The sequence below is a fragment of the Apteryx mantelli genome, chromosome 12, assembly GCF_036417845.1.
Source record: "Apteryx mantelli isolate bAptMan1 chromosome 12, bAptMan1.hap1, whole genome shotgun sequence".
In the NCBI taxonomy this organism is placed as follows: domain Eukaryota; kingdom Metazoa; phylum Chordata; class Aves; order Apterygiformes; family Apterygidae; genus Apteryx; species Apteryx mantelli.
Genome location: NC_089989.1, coordinates 2,205,503 through 2,221,626, shown reverse-complemented (window position 1 = coordinate 2,221,626; position 16,124 = coordinate 2,205,503).

Here is a 16,124-nt window from a genome sequence, read left to right as displayed (position 1 = left end):
CTCGGCTGGAGCCAGGGCCAGCATGGCAGTGGGGCAATCCATCACAATACCCAGCATGGGGTGGGAACCCCGTGCAAGGCAGCAGGGATGGGGTGCAGAGCATGGTCTCTCCCGTCCATACCATGCCCAGGTCTTGCTGCTGTGCTTGAGGCCAGACGTTGGCTGGACCTTCACTGCCCCTTGCTCAGAGCTTAGGTTTATTCCTCCATGCAGACAGCAGCGATTCCCCTTCCTGGCTGCCTTTGCTAACAGAGCCGGCCCCTGGTCAGGGCTGTGGCCTCATTAGCAGTGCATACAGGACACCTCTCCAGCCATCTTCCCCAGGGATTCAGGCTGTCCTTGTTCCCCTCAGGGGCTGCTGTCAGCCCGGGGGGGGACAGGCAGCTTCTTTCCAGCCACCACCAATACCTACTTTTCTTAATGATGAGTTTTGCTTGCCTGTCCCCTCAATTAACTCTGCTGTGCTGGCTTGTTAGGCTGAATATAATGAGAAACGCCACAGCAAAGGGATGCTGCAGTCTCACAGGCAGGTACAGCCCATCCCAGCTCTCAAGTGCATGCACATGCACACACACACACTTCTGACACATGCCGATATGCCCCCACATGCACACACACAAGCTCCTAAACGCACATGTCACAGAAACCAGCACACCCCCTCCACCTTCCCCACAAACCTTTGCACAAGCACCCACACACGCACATGCTGCCCAACACACTCCTGAGCACACGAGAACACATGTGCCAAGAAACTCCTTCATGCACATGTGCATGGACAAATCCTTTCCATGTGGGTGACCATTGGTCCTCAGGTTTAGGCCTTTATGTGCCCAAAAGGAAGCTTGAAAATGAGGGTCACACCTCCTGTTTGCAGCTGCAGAGGCCTGACAGCCATGGCTCAGAGAGTCAGTCATTTCCCCCAGGGCACCGTGGACGTTAACTCTGGAACCTAGTGATGGCAATGGAAAGGTCTGCAATATCACTGATGAGGAAGACTAGCTACTCCTGCAATAGGGCAACCGTGACTTTCCTCAGCTGGCAAGCAAGTAATGCAGGGGAGCTATGTGGAAGACAAAAAGATGCCAAGCCCAAGAGGCACCTGTGATCACTGTACCTTTTGCTACACTAGCTGAATTAGCCATTTTATCACCAGAAAACATGAGCAAAGCCATGGTCAACCTTGCTTGGAACCTGCCTTGCTCCTAGTATGCTTGCCTGACTCCAACCCAGCTAAGCCCTCCCTGAGCTGGGGACACTGCCGGGGGCCCCAGACCGAGAAGCTGGGAACCAGGTGCATGTGGCAGGACATTGCTTCCATAGTGACTGCTGTCTTGGGAGTCTTGCTGCCCCATCCAGCCAGAGAACGCGAGGGCAGAGTGGCCACGTCTCACACATCAAACCTGCCTGCGTCTCTTTTGGCCTCAATCCCAGAGGGCAGCAGGTGACATGAAAGCGAGACCCTGCCTGGAAGGAGATAAAAGGATGTGTCATAACTGCAGACATCCGATGCCACCTGCCCCAGGCACTCAGGCAGACTGGGAGCTGCCAGGAGCTGGGGCGTCCTCAATCCTGTGGGCTAGTGGGTTAGGCGCTGCGCAGATCCCCATGCGGCAGAGGAGGTGAGGAGGTGCCAGCTCTCCAAACACCGAGCTCAGGCAATGCCATGCCAGGAGCTCCCTTTCCATCAGGCAGTGAAGGAAACCCATGGTCCCATGAGCCCTCCTCCTTTGGGTCCCGGGGAGAGCTTCCCTTGCAAAACTGTTACTGCAAAACCCAGAGCTGCTGAGTCCTGATGTTGGGTCAAATCCACCCATGACCTGGATCTCCACATTCCCAGGGAGAACGAACCCATGGACAACCCAGGAGACAAAACCTGGTCTTGGTGCTGCTCCCACTGTGCCTCAGCTTACCCTGTGCCATGTGACTCTCCTAACAGGAGTTTTCCTGGGGGAGGAGAGGTGAATGGCTAGGAGATGGAGCCAGAGGAGTGGAAGGAAGGTGCCCCTCTGTAATTTGTGATCTCTCCAAAATCTTGCCTTCTTTGGGCCTGCTGCTTTCTAAGACATGATGTGCGGGGTTTTCTTGCTACCTCCTCGCAGCTCAGCTTTCTGCCAGGGTTATTAGCTTTTGGTGGTGGCTCTGAAGGCATTTTGGAGTCAAACTCACTTCCCTCCCTGTCCGTGAAGGAGAACCCTTGCCCGTGGCTGTGCTGAAGTCCTGCCTCTGCTCCCAGCTCTGACATATGCCCCCAGCCCAGAAAAGGACAGGAGCCCAAAGTGGGCTGGCTGTGCCATAGCCAAAGCTGTGCCAAGATACATGCAGCCACAGTTTTACCCCTGCCCAGGCTTGGTATGTTGCCCGGCTCCTTGAGAGCACATGGAACATCCACCGCCTCCTCCTCTTCTCAGCACAGCCCACTTCACACTGTGCCCCATAGAGGTGACCCAACTGTTCCTAGCATCATTTTACTCCCCCCATCTGCCCAAGCAACCCAGCCCAGTGTCATGAGGCACAGCCTTGCCCTTGTATGCCCATGGCCTGCAGCAGTGTCTGGTGTGGGATCTGCCCCATGGGTGCCTGGTCCTGCTTGCAGGATGCTGGGAGTGCATGGCTGAGCCCACTGGGCTCCGAGCTGGGGCAGGTCTGCATCTAGGGTGCCCCGTGCAGGGTGCCTCGAGCAGGTTCTGGAGAAAGTATCTCGTGAGTGCTCTCATGGGATCCCTATCTGGCTTCTGGTGCTATTACTGGGGAGAGCTAATATGGAGTAATAAATATCAAAAGGCTTTTCATCAGCACAGGAATTGTTACGGAAAAGCAAAGATGTGGGGCTGAGTGCACCCTGGAGGGAGCGGTGTGATTTGCCCAATGATGTTCCCCTCCTCACAGGCTCTGCTTCCCACCCCACTCTACTGACAGCCCTCAGGGCATAGCAGCCTCCAGCACTCCTTCCCAGGTCCCTGGCCTCAGAAGCACCAGTCAGCTGCATGGAGGGTGAGGGTCCATCTTTCTGTTCCAGCTGTACTGGCCCAGCTACCTGCCTATGCCATGGTGACATACCTCCCTCTACACTTGGCCTCCATCCATCCATCTGTCCGTCTGTCTGTCCGTACAAAGTATGCCCCCTCCACAGGCTCACCCATGGTGTGCTGTCCTGCCAACAGCCATACAACCAGCCTGGCTGGCCACGGTATCTGCTCATTGTACCTTGTCCATCCAGCTTCATCCCTCCCAGCATGTGTCCGTCCATCTGCTGAGCCAGCACACATAGTGGCCAGCCAGCCAGTGTCTGTCTGTCAGGCCAGCCCCTCCATCCACGGATCTATTCTCCACAGAGTGGGGCCAACCGTCTCCCTCTGTCCCAGCACAAGGATGCCCAGGGCCATTTCCAAGAACAGGTTTGATGCACAGACATGCTGTCCCAGGCTGCAGATGTGCCTGAACCCCCCTGCCTGGTGGGATCATCTCCATCGCTGCTGGAGTAAATCCAAGCTCTAGGGAAGCCCGCAGCTTTTCTAGCCTGCCTGCATGGGATGCACCCCCCCCCCCCCATTCCTGCTCTGGCAGCCCTTTTCCTTCTGTCAGCACCTGCCACGCCTGCCCCTGCACCTCCTCCTCCTCCTCCTATCCCTGGCTAATCCATCTCTCCATAAATCACTCCTGGAGCTCAGAGCTGCCCCGGAGAGCTGGGGGCAGTCAGCATCTGGCCAGAGGCAGCCCGCCTTTGCTGCCTGGTGCTGGGCTCCTGGCGTGGGAGTGCTCAGCCCCCAGCACACGCCAAAAGGGAGAGAGGCTCAGAGGCCACAGCCACTGGGTCTGCCTGCATGGCTGGGACACCCATGGACCCAGCCCTCAGCTTGGAGGCCATCCTGCCTTGGGGATGTGGCTGACCACCCCCCTGTCCCAAGCTTGGCGCCTCCTGCACCGGGGTCTCCCTGCCTGGGTCTGTGTTTTTCAGACCTGGAAGGAGTGAAATAGCTATGTGTCATCACCAAAACCTGCCACCTCCCAGTTCCTCGCCACCTCCCTCCCAGGGCGCCAATAAAGATCCTGACCAACACCAGACCTGGTTCTGCTCTGGAGCCACCTGCTGTTAACCTCATCTCACACAGGGAAATTTTTTCCTACTGTTTGCTTCTGGCTTCATAACCAGATTTTAATCCACAATAGTCTTCCCTCGCTCTTCCTACATCCAAGGAGCATTGCAAGCAGCCTCGGCAAGACTCATTGCTGCCGATGCTGTATCCCGGGTCATCTTCCTCTGTTTGGACTGTGCATCTCCTGGCACCCCATGCAGTGTGCCAGATCCTGTTCCCCACAATCTGCTCTCAGCTCTGTTGGAAATGGCAAGAAAATCTTTGTCCCCATGGGCTGACTACCAAAAAGAGGTGTCCTTGTTACCTGAAGCTGTCTAGCATCCTCCTGGCAAAATTGCTCCTACCCTGGTGTCCTGGCCCCCTGCACCACAAAGCCCAGGGGAGCCTGGCCTGGGAAGGGGCCCCTGACTCTGTGGGTAATGCAAAGCTTCCCATACATCTTGTGTGGCAAAGGTGTTCCTTGGCATTGGGTCACCATCTGCAGAGTAAGGCGCATGGATGGTTATTAACCAAGTGCTGACAAAATTTCCTGCAAACCCAGCCTTGAGTCTCTCTGCAAAGTTCACATCCTTGGTGGCAAAAAAAAAAAAAAAAAAGTCATCTTTGAGCCCATGACCTTTCTGCAGACCTGGCTGAGACCTAAAATTAAGGCCCTGTGAGCCTGAAAACATGTTTTTCTGAGTTTGCTTGGCAGATTGCAAAGGAGTGATCCCATCTCCCGCACCCCACAGCTGGCGTTGGCGCTTGGCATGATGGGGTGCTCGCGCTCACAAACATGAGTTCAGTGGAGTGACAGGGTTGGGATTACCTGCAGCGATTATTTTTTCTAGAGGGGCGTGCTCACATTCCTGCTGCTCTTGGGGCCAGCTCTGCCTCGTGTGATACATGGCATGTTTGCATTAGCAGCACAGCTCCTTGCTGCTGCAGCTCAGGTGAACGCTGCCTGCTCCGGGTGATTCATCACAATTTAATTTCCCCGCTTGCTTTGGCACCACTCAGTGTCTTTCAGCTCCTGACATTGTCTCCACAGAACAACTAGCCTCAGGTTGTTTTTCTTCTCCATCCGCTTCTGCGGTGGAGCGTGATATTAGGTAAAACACGTCCTTCCTCTGCCTCAGTCACCCACATCCCTCCCACACTTGGCCAGCATTCCCAGCACCACTCGCTGTTTGCCTGTCTGCCTTCAGCCCTGCGTCTCCTCCTGAGCCTCTCTGATCCCTGTATGGGCTCAAGTCCCCCTCATCAGGAGAAAAACTTGGCCAATTTGGCCTTTGCAGCTCATTGCTGCAGTGAAGATGCTTGTGGTGGGCATTTCTTTGCTACATGCCAGAACATCAGATTGGGGCAAACCTGGCCCCCAGTATGGTCTGTGTGCTGCCAGTCCCAGCACATTTGGCTCCAGGCAGAGGGGCCAACTTACACCACTCTAAGGACAGACTGGCTTTCCTCCAGCCAGATATGACCCCTTTGGCTTTCAGAGTGTGATGCATTTATGCTGGCCCTGGTAGGGCAGCAGTGGTTTCACATCACTTACTAGCTTCATGTCTCAAGCAGGCAACATTGAGGTCACCAGCTTAAAAATCTGGCCCTCAGCACCCAGCATCTTCTCCACACATGTCCTTGCCATGACATATCTAAAGTCCCAGATGCCAGCCCTGAGGAAAGGGGTCTCCTGGGGCATGACCCCCCCGAAAGCCTGGGGAAAAGGCCCTGTCCCCTTCTGGCAGCTCTTCCTGCCTGGCACTCACCCATGACAGCCAGGATCTTCACTAACCTTCAGCGTGGCGGCTCCCCCAGCCCACCCTCCCTGGTGGGCTGCATATTTTTAGCTGACAAAGACAGAGGGAAAAGAAAGAGAGAACGAGAAGAGAAACAAAGAGGAAAAAAGACTCCTTTTTTGTGTGTTTTGGAAATGGAAATTTCCCTGCAGAGGAGGGGAGAAGGGCCAGGGGTTTTCAAAGCATCTTCTCTGCCCTGGAAGCAATTCAGAGAAGAAAAGCTCCAGGTCATGTGTCCTTTGTAGGCTTTGAAGGTCCAGAGGCAGCTGAAGAGGGACAGTTGTGAAGGGCATGGCGGGGAGGAAGTTTCCAGACAGGCTGCGTAGGGAAGGGACGGACAAGACATGCCAACATGTGGCATCGGCTGGCTGGTCCTCGCACAGCGCCTGAGTGGAGACTGGCCATGGGGAGGGGGAGCCCTCAGGCTGTCCCTGCTCTGCAGCCATCCCCTACTGACCCTACAGCCCTGAGCGGAGATGGATAGGATTGGGCAGATGCCAAATCCTAGCCCTTGGGCGCGGGATGGGTTTGGGCCATGGGGTGCTGCAGTGTCGGGAAGTGGTCCATGGTGGGGAGAGAGATGGGAATGGTGAGGTGCTGAGGGCCGGATCCTGCTCCCCCCATCATGCCTGCCAGTTGCCACAGCGACCTGCCTCTGTCGGGAGCAGGAGCAGCCTTTTGACAGATTTTTGCCAGTTGGGAAAGGGAAGGTGAGATGCAGGCTATGATTCAGGGAGAGGGGAGGGCACCCAATGGAGCTTGGGATGGGGGGGACAGGGACCAGCACAGCCCATCTCCAGCATCCCCAACCCACAGGGATCAGGAAAGGGCTCTCCCAGTTCTCCCAGTCTCCCAGGGTCCATGGAGAACCCTCCCACCACAGACCTGGTTTGGGCTCTAGATTCACACCGGGATAAAGAGGGGCAAATGCCGGTGCCAGAAGTCTCCAGGCAGAGGACTTGGAGTCTTGAGCCCCCTTGCCAACCCCTCACCCTTTGCCCACGTGTGGCTCTGGTCTCCCCTCCATGCTCCGTGTGCCGCATCCTCTGCTAACTCGTGAGAGGCCACTGAGAGGGGACATCAACGAAGAGGCATGCGGGAAGCCAGCACCAGCGGGGAGCTCAGTAGGCTGATGAGCAGCTGATGCCTGCCACTGTGGGGCTGCAGCCATCTCCTCTGAATCTGCCACACCCCCCACCCCGCCCCGGGCTCCACCGTGGCTAGGAGAACATGGGGTGATGCCAAGTTGGAAGACTGTCAGCCATGAGAGCTGGGGCCAGGCTCCAAGGCAGAGCTGAAGCTGATGAAAAACACCTTGTGAGGGGTTGCGCCGTGCCGCAGGGAGAGCGGGGACCCTCACAGCTCATGGCAGAGGGGCTCAGAGCCGGCTGACAAGCTTGGGGCAAGCTTGAGGCGGTGCATGGCAAGGTGAGCTGGGAATTGGATGTGGATGTGTGACCCCGGAGGCTGGGGGGCAGGAAGCACTTTGTGAGGGGAGGCTCTAATTTAAACTTGAATTTCTTTCCTGCAGCCAGGATGGATGCTGAGGGTGTCTAGGCTGTGTTGGGCATTGGGTTGCCATCAGCATCCTTTTGGCCATCCTTTTACTCTTGCTAGGATGATACCAGCCATCCATGGACACATGCCTGAGAGCAGTCATGGAGTTGAGCAAGGGGGCAATCACTCAGATCCCCAAGGGGTAGGTGCCATCCCACAGCCGAAACTCTGGGTCAAAGAGCCTCAGGTGTCAGAAACACCTTGAAGACAGGCATGAAAGGATCTTCCACCAGCAGGAGCTAGCAGAGGACAATGTGCCCACGACACTGCCTCTGAGTGCCCAGGAGCTCCAGGACAAAATCAAATGCCTCAGTGGGGCTGTGGGGCTGGTGGTGGTCCCTGAGCGTATCTTGTCTCAAGCAATGGCCTCTCAAAGCCAGCAGTGTTCCCCATGCCCTGCCACATTTTCTGGTCTTGGAAAGTCTGGATGCAGGCTTGGTTGCTCCAGCCACGAGGTCCCATTGCCTTCTCCCTGCTCCAGTTGCAGCCTCCCACCCCCAGCTCTCGCTGAATCTCTCTGCAATAGGCCAAGTCACCACTTATAGTGCTGCTATTTTCTCCCTGTGCTCTGATCCAGCTCCTGGTCAAACTTCACTTTGAAGACCCACATGCACGGAGGTGTCCCAGTTTCTTCCAGCACTTGGGCCATTCCCACTGCCATTTCCATGTCCTCTCCTGCTCCCCAGTACCCGCTGATGCCCATGGCTGTGCCACTAACCCACTCACATGGCACATCAGTGTGTCAGGACCACATCCCAGAACTGCTGGTTCCCATGTTCTGCCGCCAGATTGCCCATGTTGCCTTCCCAGGCTTTTGAAAGCCCTCGGTAGCCCCAGAAAATCATGAGATTAGCTTAAAAACCTTGAGCTATCTGATTCTCTCTCTGTCCTCCCATGGGTATATTTACCCCTCACACTGGCTGGGAGTGCAGATGTCTATACGCATGATTTCAAGCATTTTCCCTGCAGTGGTGGGGTCTAGAAACAGAGTCCAGTCAGCAGGGAAGGGGGGGCAGAGATTGTGCAAAGCAGCCAGGAGCCCAATGCTGCTTGTTGCAGTGAAGATGGTGGCTTTGCTGGTCCCACAGCTCAGGTCCTGGTGTGTTGACCCAAACTGCAGCTGTCCTTGTGTCACCACAGGCCTCCCACCTGCCCTGTGTAGCATGGCCATGGGTCAAGGTCTTGCTTTGGGGCGGGTGGGAGCAGGGAAAGGATTCTGTATTACTCTGAAATCACTGTTATTCCTAAATTTTGCATCGATGGGGGACGTGGTGGAGGGGACACAGCTAAGTCCCTTGGCACAGTTGCACTCTCACATTGGCCTTGGATCTGCTGTGTCCCTGCCGCTCCATGCCTGTCCCTGTGCCCTAGCATCGCTCATGGACTGGCCTGCTGGCACGGTGAGGTACAAAGGATGCCTGGGACACCACGTGCATCCCCACAGCAAAATGGACAGGGCAGTACCTCTGTGCCTGTCCTCACTCCCACTGCTCACTGACTCGCATGACTGTGCCAGCTGGGGGAGCAGAGCACTCAGGCTCATCTCACTGCCGGACGGGGCCCATAATCCCAGGTCTGGTTTCCATTAGCACAACTCCCACCTGTTCCCTTGGCAACACGTGGCACTGTGCAGCCATGGTCCTCCATGTGCGAGTGCGGGCTGGAGGGCGCCAGGACACACGGCCATGGCCAGGTGCACTACAAAGCTCCCACTGCAGCAGAGAGTGTAGGGAGCCAGGCCATGGGCTTGCATGGGGCACCAGGGACAGGATGAGGGGGTGGGGGGAAGGGACAAACTGTCTTTCCAAAAAAGAAGGGATGAGGAGGAAGCAGAAACCAGGTGGCCTGGCAAGGCAATGAGGCCTTGTGCTGTTGGGATGCTCCAAAGACAGGGAGCACATCCAGGAAAGCGAGCATGGCTGTTGGTTCCTTTCCCCAGGGCAGGGAGCACAGGGAGCAGGAAGGGCAGTGCTGCCATCCAAACCGCAGCCGGGACCAGACGTCCCACTCATCCCCCTGGCCTGGAAACTGGCAAAGGGACAGAGCAGAGCCTCTTGGTTGCAGGTCCCCATGGCCTGGCTTGGCACAGGCAGCACCGGACTTCCCCTGCCCACGGCCCCAGGCAGGGCTTATGTGTCAGCACTGTTGTACTGAGCCACAGGGGCCTCCTGGGAGAACTGGAGTGTGATCATGGAGTGAAATGTCCCATGCTCTGCAAACAACAGCACACTCTCACTAAGTCACTGGTGCAGCTCTAACTCAGGCAATTCCCTCTTCTGCAGGGCTCAACCGCTCCCAGCGGCAGGGATGCTACCAGGACAACTCTTACGCATTCCTGGAGCTGTGAAAGCTTTCCTTCTGCCAAGAAAACCCTTGCAGGGTTTTCTCTCCACAGCAGAGGTGTTTCCTGCTAAAGGGCAGGGCAAAGGCAGAGCTGGAAGGCTGACCTGTGCTGGTGGGTGCTGCTAACATGCCACCTTGGGGTTTGCACAGCCCAGCGATGGAGATTGGGGGACCCAGTAGCTCCATGTCCAGCCTGTGAAGGGTGGCAAGCTTGAGCAATACACCAAGGATGCAAGCAGTATCTGAAGTTGCAACCCCTGGCTATGCTTGCAGATGACCCTGCCTGGGAGGTGGAGGGGAGATGGGTACATGGGATGGCCTCATCCAGGAAGCCTCCCCCTCTGCCTTGGGGCAGCTCCTAGCACAGATGAGCCCTGGTGTTTGGTCCCTGCCTTGTCATGATCTGCTCCCACCTTTGAAGGAGGCTATCCATCTGCCAAGAGCCTCTCTGTTATCAGCAAAGCAGCTCTTCACACAAGTCAACTTCCAAACTTGGCTCCGCATCGATCTGCTGGGGGCAGGCCAGTTGGGATGCAGAATTGCTGCCTTTCATGTTCTAACAGCATCTGATTCCTCGAAAAACAGGGCCAGGTTGCTGTTTCTGCAGCCATGATGGCAGAAGCATGGCTCCACAGGACTTCTCCTACCACCTACATCAACAGTGTGGCAAGAGGCCCCTGCAGCGTTGCCTTTAGCTCTGCAGCCACAGAACGAGTCAGTGACCTTCAGCAGTGCAATCACAGGAGATGCCAAAGGGGATCTCTGCTTTTCCTGGTACTGTCCTTGCCTCCTGCCCCACAACCTCCTGCCCCATGGTGTCTGGGAGGCAGCTAGGGGGTTACACCTCTGCTGCAGAGCATCTTGGGCTGCCCCAGCACCTGGAGTCCTCTGCCTTGTTAATGTATGCTCAGGCCAACTAATTCAGTAGCTCATCTCCATCCTGGGAGCAAATGGCTGCTTTCCCAAGTTCTTGCACAGGACATTTACGATCCTTGGGAAATGGTTTGTCTGAGGCCCTTATGGAGTACACATCCCTTCCCAAAGCCCTTGAGTAGGTTTTATTCTTGCTATAATTGCTCTGAGTAGATGACCTGTCATCTCTATTTTAACCTGTGTGGTCTCAGTCTCCTGTGGCAGGGAGTTCTGCAGGTTTCTACCTGTTTGCAAGGTACCACCTTTTAGTCTCCTGCTGTGAGATGGTGTGAAGGTAAAAGCTGTGCATGGAGGCTCTTTGAGCAAGGCCCTGCCCAAAGCTTCTCCCAAGGACACCATCATGGTGAGCCCCGAGCTGATGCCAAAGCACCCTGCAAGCAGGCTGGGCCAGACTGACCTGAGAGATTCAGGAGCCCCTGCCAGTTGGCGCCCTGTCCCCCAGCCCACCCTGTGGCTCTAGCTGACAGAGATGGGCTGTGACAAACAGTATCCTGTGACACCCTCAGAGAGCAAAGGAAAGCCCACTAAGCCCAAGACCCAGTGCTGCAGCTCAGGCTGAAGGCCACCGGGCATAAACAAAACTGTGATGGAGCAGGGCCATGAAGCCATGCCTGCGATAGAGACTGCATTCAGCAGTGAGCCTGTGTGGGAGCTGAGTTTCCCTGTTATGCCTCAGTTTCCCCACCTGCAAAGTGGGACGCGTAGAGCTTGATGGCCCAGGTACCCTCTGCCCAGGAGCACAGACTTGGCCAGGGTGGAGGGGCTGTGCCTGGGGCAGCTCTTTGTGATGGGATCTCTACATGCAGGACACATTTGGGCCACCAAACCTGCTCTACAGAGGGGACAGCAGGCTTGGCCTGGCTCTGGGAGCCAGTGCTCCTGTCCCCATATTGCCCACACTGCACCCTGGGTCCCTCTGCTGTCCCTCTCAGCTTGCTGGGACCTTGCTCTTTGCCTGGGGCAGACACCTCTGCTGCTGCCAGGGTACCCGTTCTGACACCAGCCTCGGCGCAGCCCCCTGTGGCTTTCCCAGCTCATCACGGTGCGAGGCAGAGGAGATGACATCCCTGCTCCTGCCAAGAAAAACATGGAGCCGTCCAAACATGCAGGCCTTGGCAAGCCCATGGCTCAGCCATCCATCACCAAACCCGCGGCATTCCAGCCCACTGCACCCTTGCTAGGGGACAGAGCAACTTCCCACAGGGTAGAGGCAAGTTTTCCCATGGGACTCTCCCTCATTCAGGTGCAGGGGGCTTGGGGAGACTCCTGGCAAACCTCTCCGGCTCTGCGGTCTGAAGGACCTCACGCTCAGCCTCTTTCCCTGCTTAGGACCAAGGACTTGCCCTCCACCTCTCTTTCACCCTGCGGTCCTGGCTCCCACCTGTTGGCTGCTGCAGGGTGCTAGGCCCCAGGGGCAACACCAGGGCACTTGGAACCCCAACCCCATGGCACACGGTGCTGCGAGGGGCACAGCTCTGCCCTGGTCCCAGGGAGGCTGTGCTGAGTGGTGGCCAACAGCTGCTGGCCTGGCCCCGAGCGGAAAGTTGGCCAGAACTGCCTCCAGGCTCTTACAATAATAAACCCCAGTTAAGAAAGCATTTGTCACTGTGGCCAGAGAGGCAATGGCCCAGATATCCCAAACATCTGCAGGAGGGAGTGTGGGAGGCAGAGGGCAAACAGGAAGGTCCTGTGGGCCACACAGTACCCAGCTGTGGCTCAAGGGAGCAGATGATTGCCAGGGGTGTTTGGACACAGTCCCTCCACTCCACAGTGGTCCAGGACTGTGCTGGGGACACATTGGAGCACAGCCTCTTCAGGTCAGCCTTTCAAGATATCTTGATTCAGTCTAGACGAAGTTCTGAATGTCTTTGGTTGCTGTCCAGAGCAGGGAGCAAGGGGCAGAGTTAAGGGGATCCAACAGCATTTCTTAACCCTGCTTTCTGCCCTTGGCTATCCAACCTGGAGTTTCCCCATGCCTAGGCCAATCTCTGCCCATTGCACATCTACAGCAGAGCCCAGCTGCCCAGCACAGCCCTGCCTGGCTCTCTGCAAGGGCAGAAGCAGCAAGAAACCAGCCCTGGGTCCTGTCCTGTGGCTGGGGGGCAAATCCTGCCTCTTTACCCCCGCCCCCCCGCCCCCGGCATGGTTTCCTGGGCTGTGAGCAGACTTGGGTTAAACATTAAACGGGTTGGCATCTCCAAAGGTTTTGAAGAGCAGAGAGCTTGCCAGGGCTGGGGCGAAGGGAGGTTGCTCCCACCAGTTTGCTAGGCTGCTGAAGAAGCAGGGCTAGAAGCATGAGCCAATGGCACTGCCCGCTCTGAGCACCGACACAGGCTGTTCTCAGCAACATCAGGAAGAGAATGAGCTGTCCCTCCTGCAGCCCTGGCTCACACCTGCCTCCTTCGCTGGCCTCGATCTGCAAGGGAGACGAGCAGCTGCTGAGCTCCTGCAGGCCAGGGCACCTGTCACCATCTCTTCTGTAGTAGGATGGGAAGAGCAGTTGGTTGGTGTGGGTCAGGGGAGGCCCAGTCTCTGACCTCATACCCATCTGCCCAGCCTCCAGCCCCTACATCCCACTGTCCCTGCATTTCCTAGTCCCTGCATCCCCTGCCCTGCATCCCTCAGTCCCTGCATCCCCCAGTCCCTGCATCCTCTGCCCTGCATCCCCTGCCCTGCATCCCCCTCAGTCCCTGCATTCCCAGTCCCTGCATTCCCCCTGTCCCTACATCCCCTCTTCAACCTCTGAGCCCTGTGCCCTGCCCAGACTCCAGCCCCCATGTCCCCTGGCATTGGGCAGCCCTTGCCCACACTGCAAGTGCCCAGTGCTGCCCATCATGACCACAGAAAAGCCATGCATGGGTCATCTGGGTGCCGGGTGATTCGGTGTGCAGCTTTGTCTCCATCAACATTGCCCATTGCTGCCCCTGGGCCCCTCTCTACCATGGCTTAGTATCAGGCTGTGGGCACCCAGAAGGCCCAGTGGGGCAGCCCCCACCTCCCAACCTGCATGCACGGCAGGGGGCTGGCAGTGTGGGGACAGATGCCTAAGAGGCAAAGCTCCCACACCCCCCAGGAGTTGGGCTGCAGCGATGAATGGATGCTGCTTTCCAAGGGGTCAAAGCTGGCAGCCAAGGAGCAGGGCAGCAGAGGGTTAAACAGCTGTCTGGCAGGCAGGAAGGGGGCGAAGAGGAGGGGGAGAGATGAAGCAAGTTTGTTTAATAGCCTGAGACAAGCTATGCAGCTGTGCAGGTTGGACAGGCCATGCAGCGCCCTGACCCCCCCCCCCCGGACCCCTGTACCCGCCTCAGCCCCAGCTCCCACCACTGAAAAGCATTGCCCCCACAAAGGTCAGCTGCCTCCCCACTTGTGCTGTGCCCATCCTGGGTGCTGGCAGTGCCCCAGCCCACCTGTAGCCCCCAGCATGGGGGTATGCCCCCCCCCCCCCAGCTGCCTCACTGCAGCCAGACAGGGCTGGAGTCATGGGGCTGGGCTGCACAGGGCAGGCTCACTGGCACAGGGCTGGCAGCTGGGAAGCGTCAGCAGGGTTATAAAAAGCAGGAATGCTTCCCATAACAGTGTGACACCAAAGGAAATTCCTGCCAGCCGGCACGGACAGCCAGATTTTTCATCCTGCTAGCACCAGGTCCCAGGGGCAGGCTTGGAGGGCTCCCAGCTCTGAGCCACCTTCTCTGGGTGCCAGGGTGCAGGCAGCACCCTGGACTCACCAGGGTGCAGGGCCTCCGCCAGCTGAGCCACGGGGCTGCACAAAGGCATGGGAATGGGGCTCTGATGCCCTGGGCAGAAGGGCCAAGTGGGCCACAGGGCCCTTGCAGGCCCCTTGAGCCTGGTGCCTGGTAGCAGGCTGGTCCCCGGGCTGATGTGGAGAGGTCACCTGGCTCCTCCCAGCTCAGTGGCATGAGTCTTCCTCATTTCCCAGCCAAAAATCCATCCTGGGCCAGACTCTCCCATCCACTTGGGTGCCAGCATTGTTCAGCTTCAGTAGCTCAGTTCCATCCCTGCCTCATCCTTGCTGGGGACATCCAGTCATCCCTGCCTCATCCTTGTTGGACACATTTTGTAAGTCCCTCTACCTCAGCCCCATGGCCCTCCCAGGGCAGGACCCCCCTCTTGAAGCAGAATTGAGCCCGCAGATGCCCTGGCAGCGAGTGCGATGGAGTTCATGCCGCTCGCCTGTCTGAGCAGCCCATCAAGCCAGGCTCCAGTGCCAGCCCCCCACGGAGTGGACCTGGCTGGGGGCTCCTACCTTCCAAGCGGCATGGTGGGAGGTGTCAGGGCTGACCCCCTCCAGCCTTCCTCCCTCTGGCCCGCAGCTTCAACATCTGTTCCAGTTTGCTAAGTCCCCACCCAGGGCAGCTGGGCCCCCAGGTCCAGTGATGGCCCCTCCATCTTCCTGCACTGGGTGCCAGGATCCAGTGGCCAGCTGGGACATGACAAGTTTGGCAGAACACTCGCAGGCACCGGCCACCTCCCCCACAGGTGTCAGGTCTCATCCTGCTTGCCAAGCCCTTGGCTCCAGGCAACTCCAGGGCCAGAGGGGTGAACCCAGTAGAGCTCAGGAGAAATACCTCTGGGCACAGCCTCTGCCAGGGATATGGGCCACCCTCACCATGGCTGGGCACCCATGGAGGGTCCCAGGCGCTGCTGTGGGTACACCTGTAAGGGAAGACCCCAAAAGGGATTGCTTTTGCTTCCCTCCAGAGATATCAAGGGCATTGGGGAGAAAGAGGTATCTCCTCCACCTTTGCTTGCTGTCTTGTGCCTGCATGCCCTTGACTTGCTCCACCGGAGCAGACTGCCCAGACCTTGCTGGAAGATGGGTTTAACACAGCCCCTCACGGTTAGTGGTCCACATTTCCCAGACATGAGAGATGAAATCCCTGCTGGAACAAGTGGCTTCTTGGAGGAGAGAGAGGCAGGGCTCTGCCTGACCATTGCGACCCCGTCTCTACGCCCTGCTACGTGCCCCTTCCCACTGCTCAGCTTTGTGGGCAAGACAAGCCTGCCCAATCACAAATACCCACCCTGGACAGACCCAGAGGATGGATGGCCCTGTGTTGCATCTGCTGAGCATGTCCTGCAGGACTGCCTTCCCTGAAAAAATGCACCAGCAAGTGCTGAATGAGGAGGGTCAGGGCCAGCAGCACATTGGGCACCCTGGTTTACTCGGGGCTGCTGGCCAGGGCAAGAGCTGTCCCTGGGAGGGCTCAGCCCTGCTGCCTCGGATGGGCTCCCCACATCTCCTCGGTCCTGTAGCTGCTTGTGGGGGAGTGGGGACTTTCAGTGAAGGTGCAGGGCCAGCCGGCCGGCAAGGCAGCAGATATGGGGACGCCTTGCCCTGAGTGCGAGGCGCGAGACAGCAGGCAGGCTGGGGACAGATGGCTTGAGCACGTGGCTGACG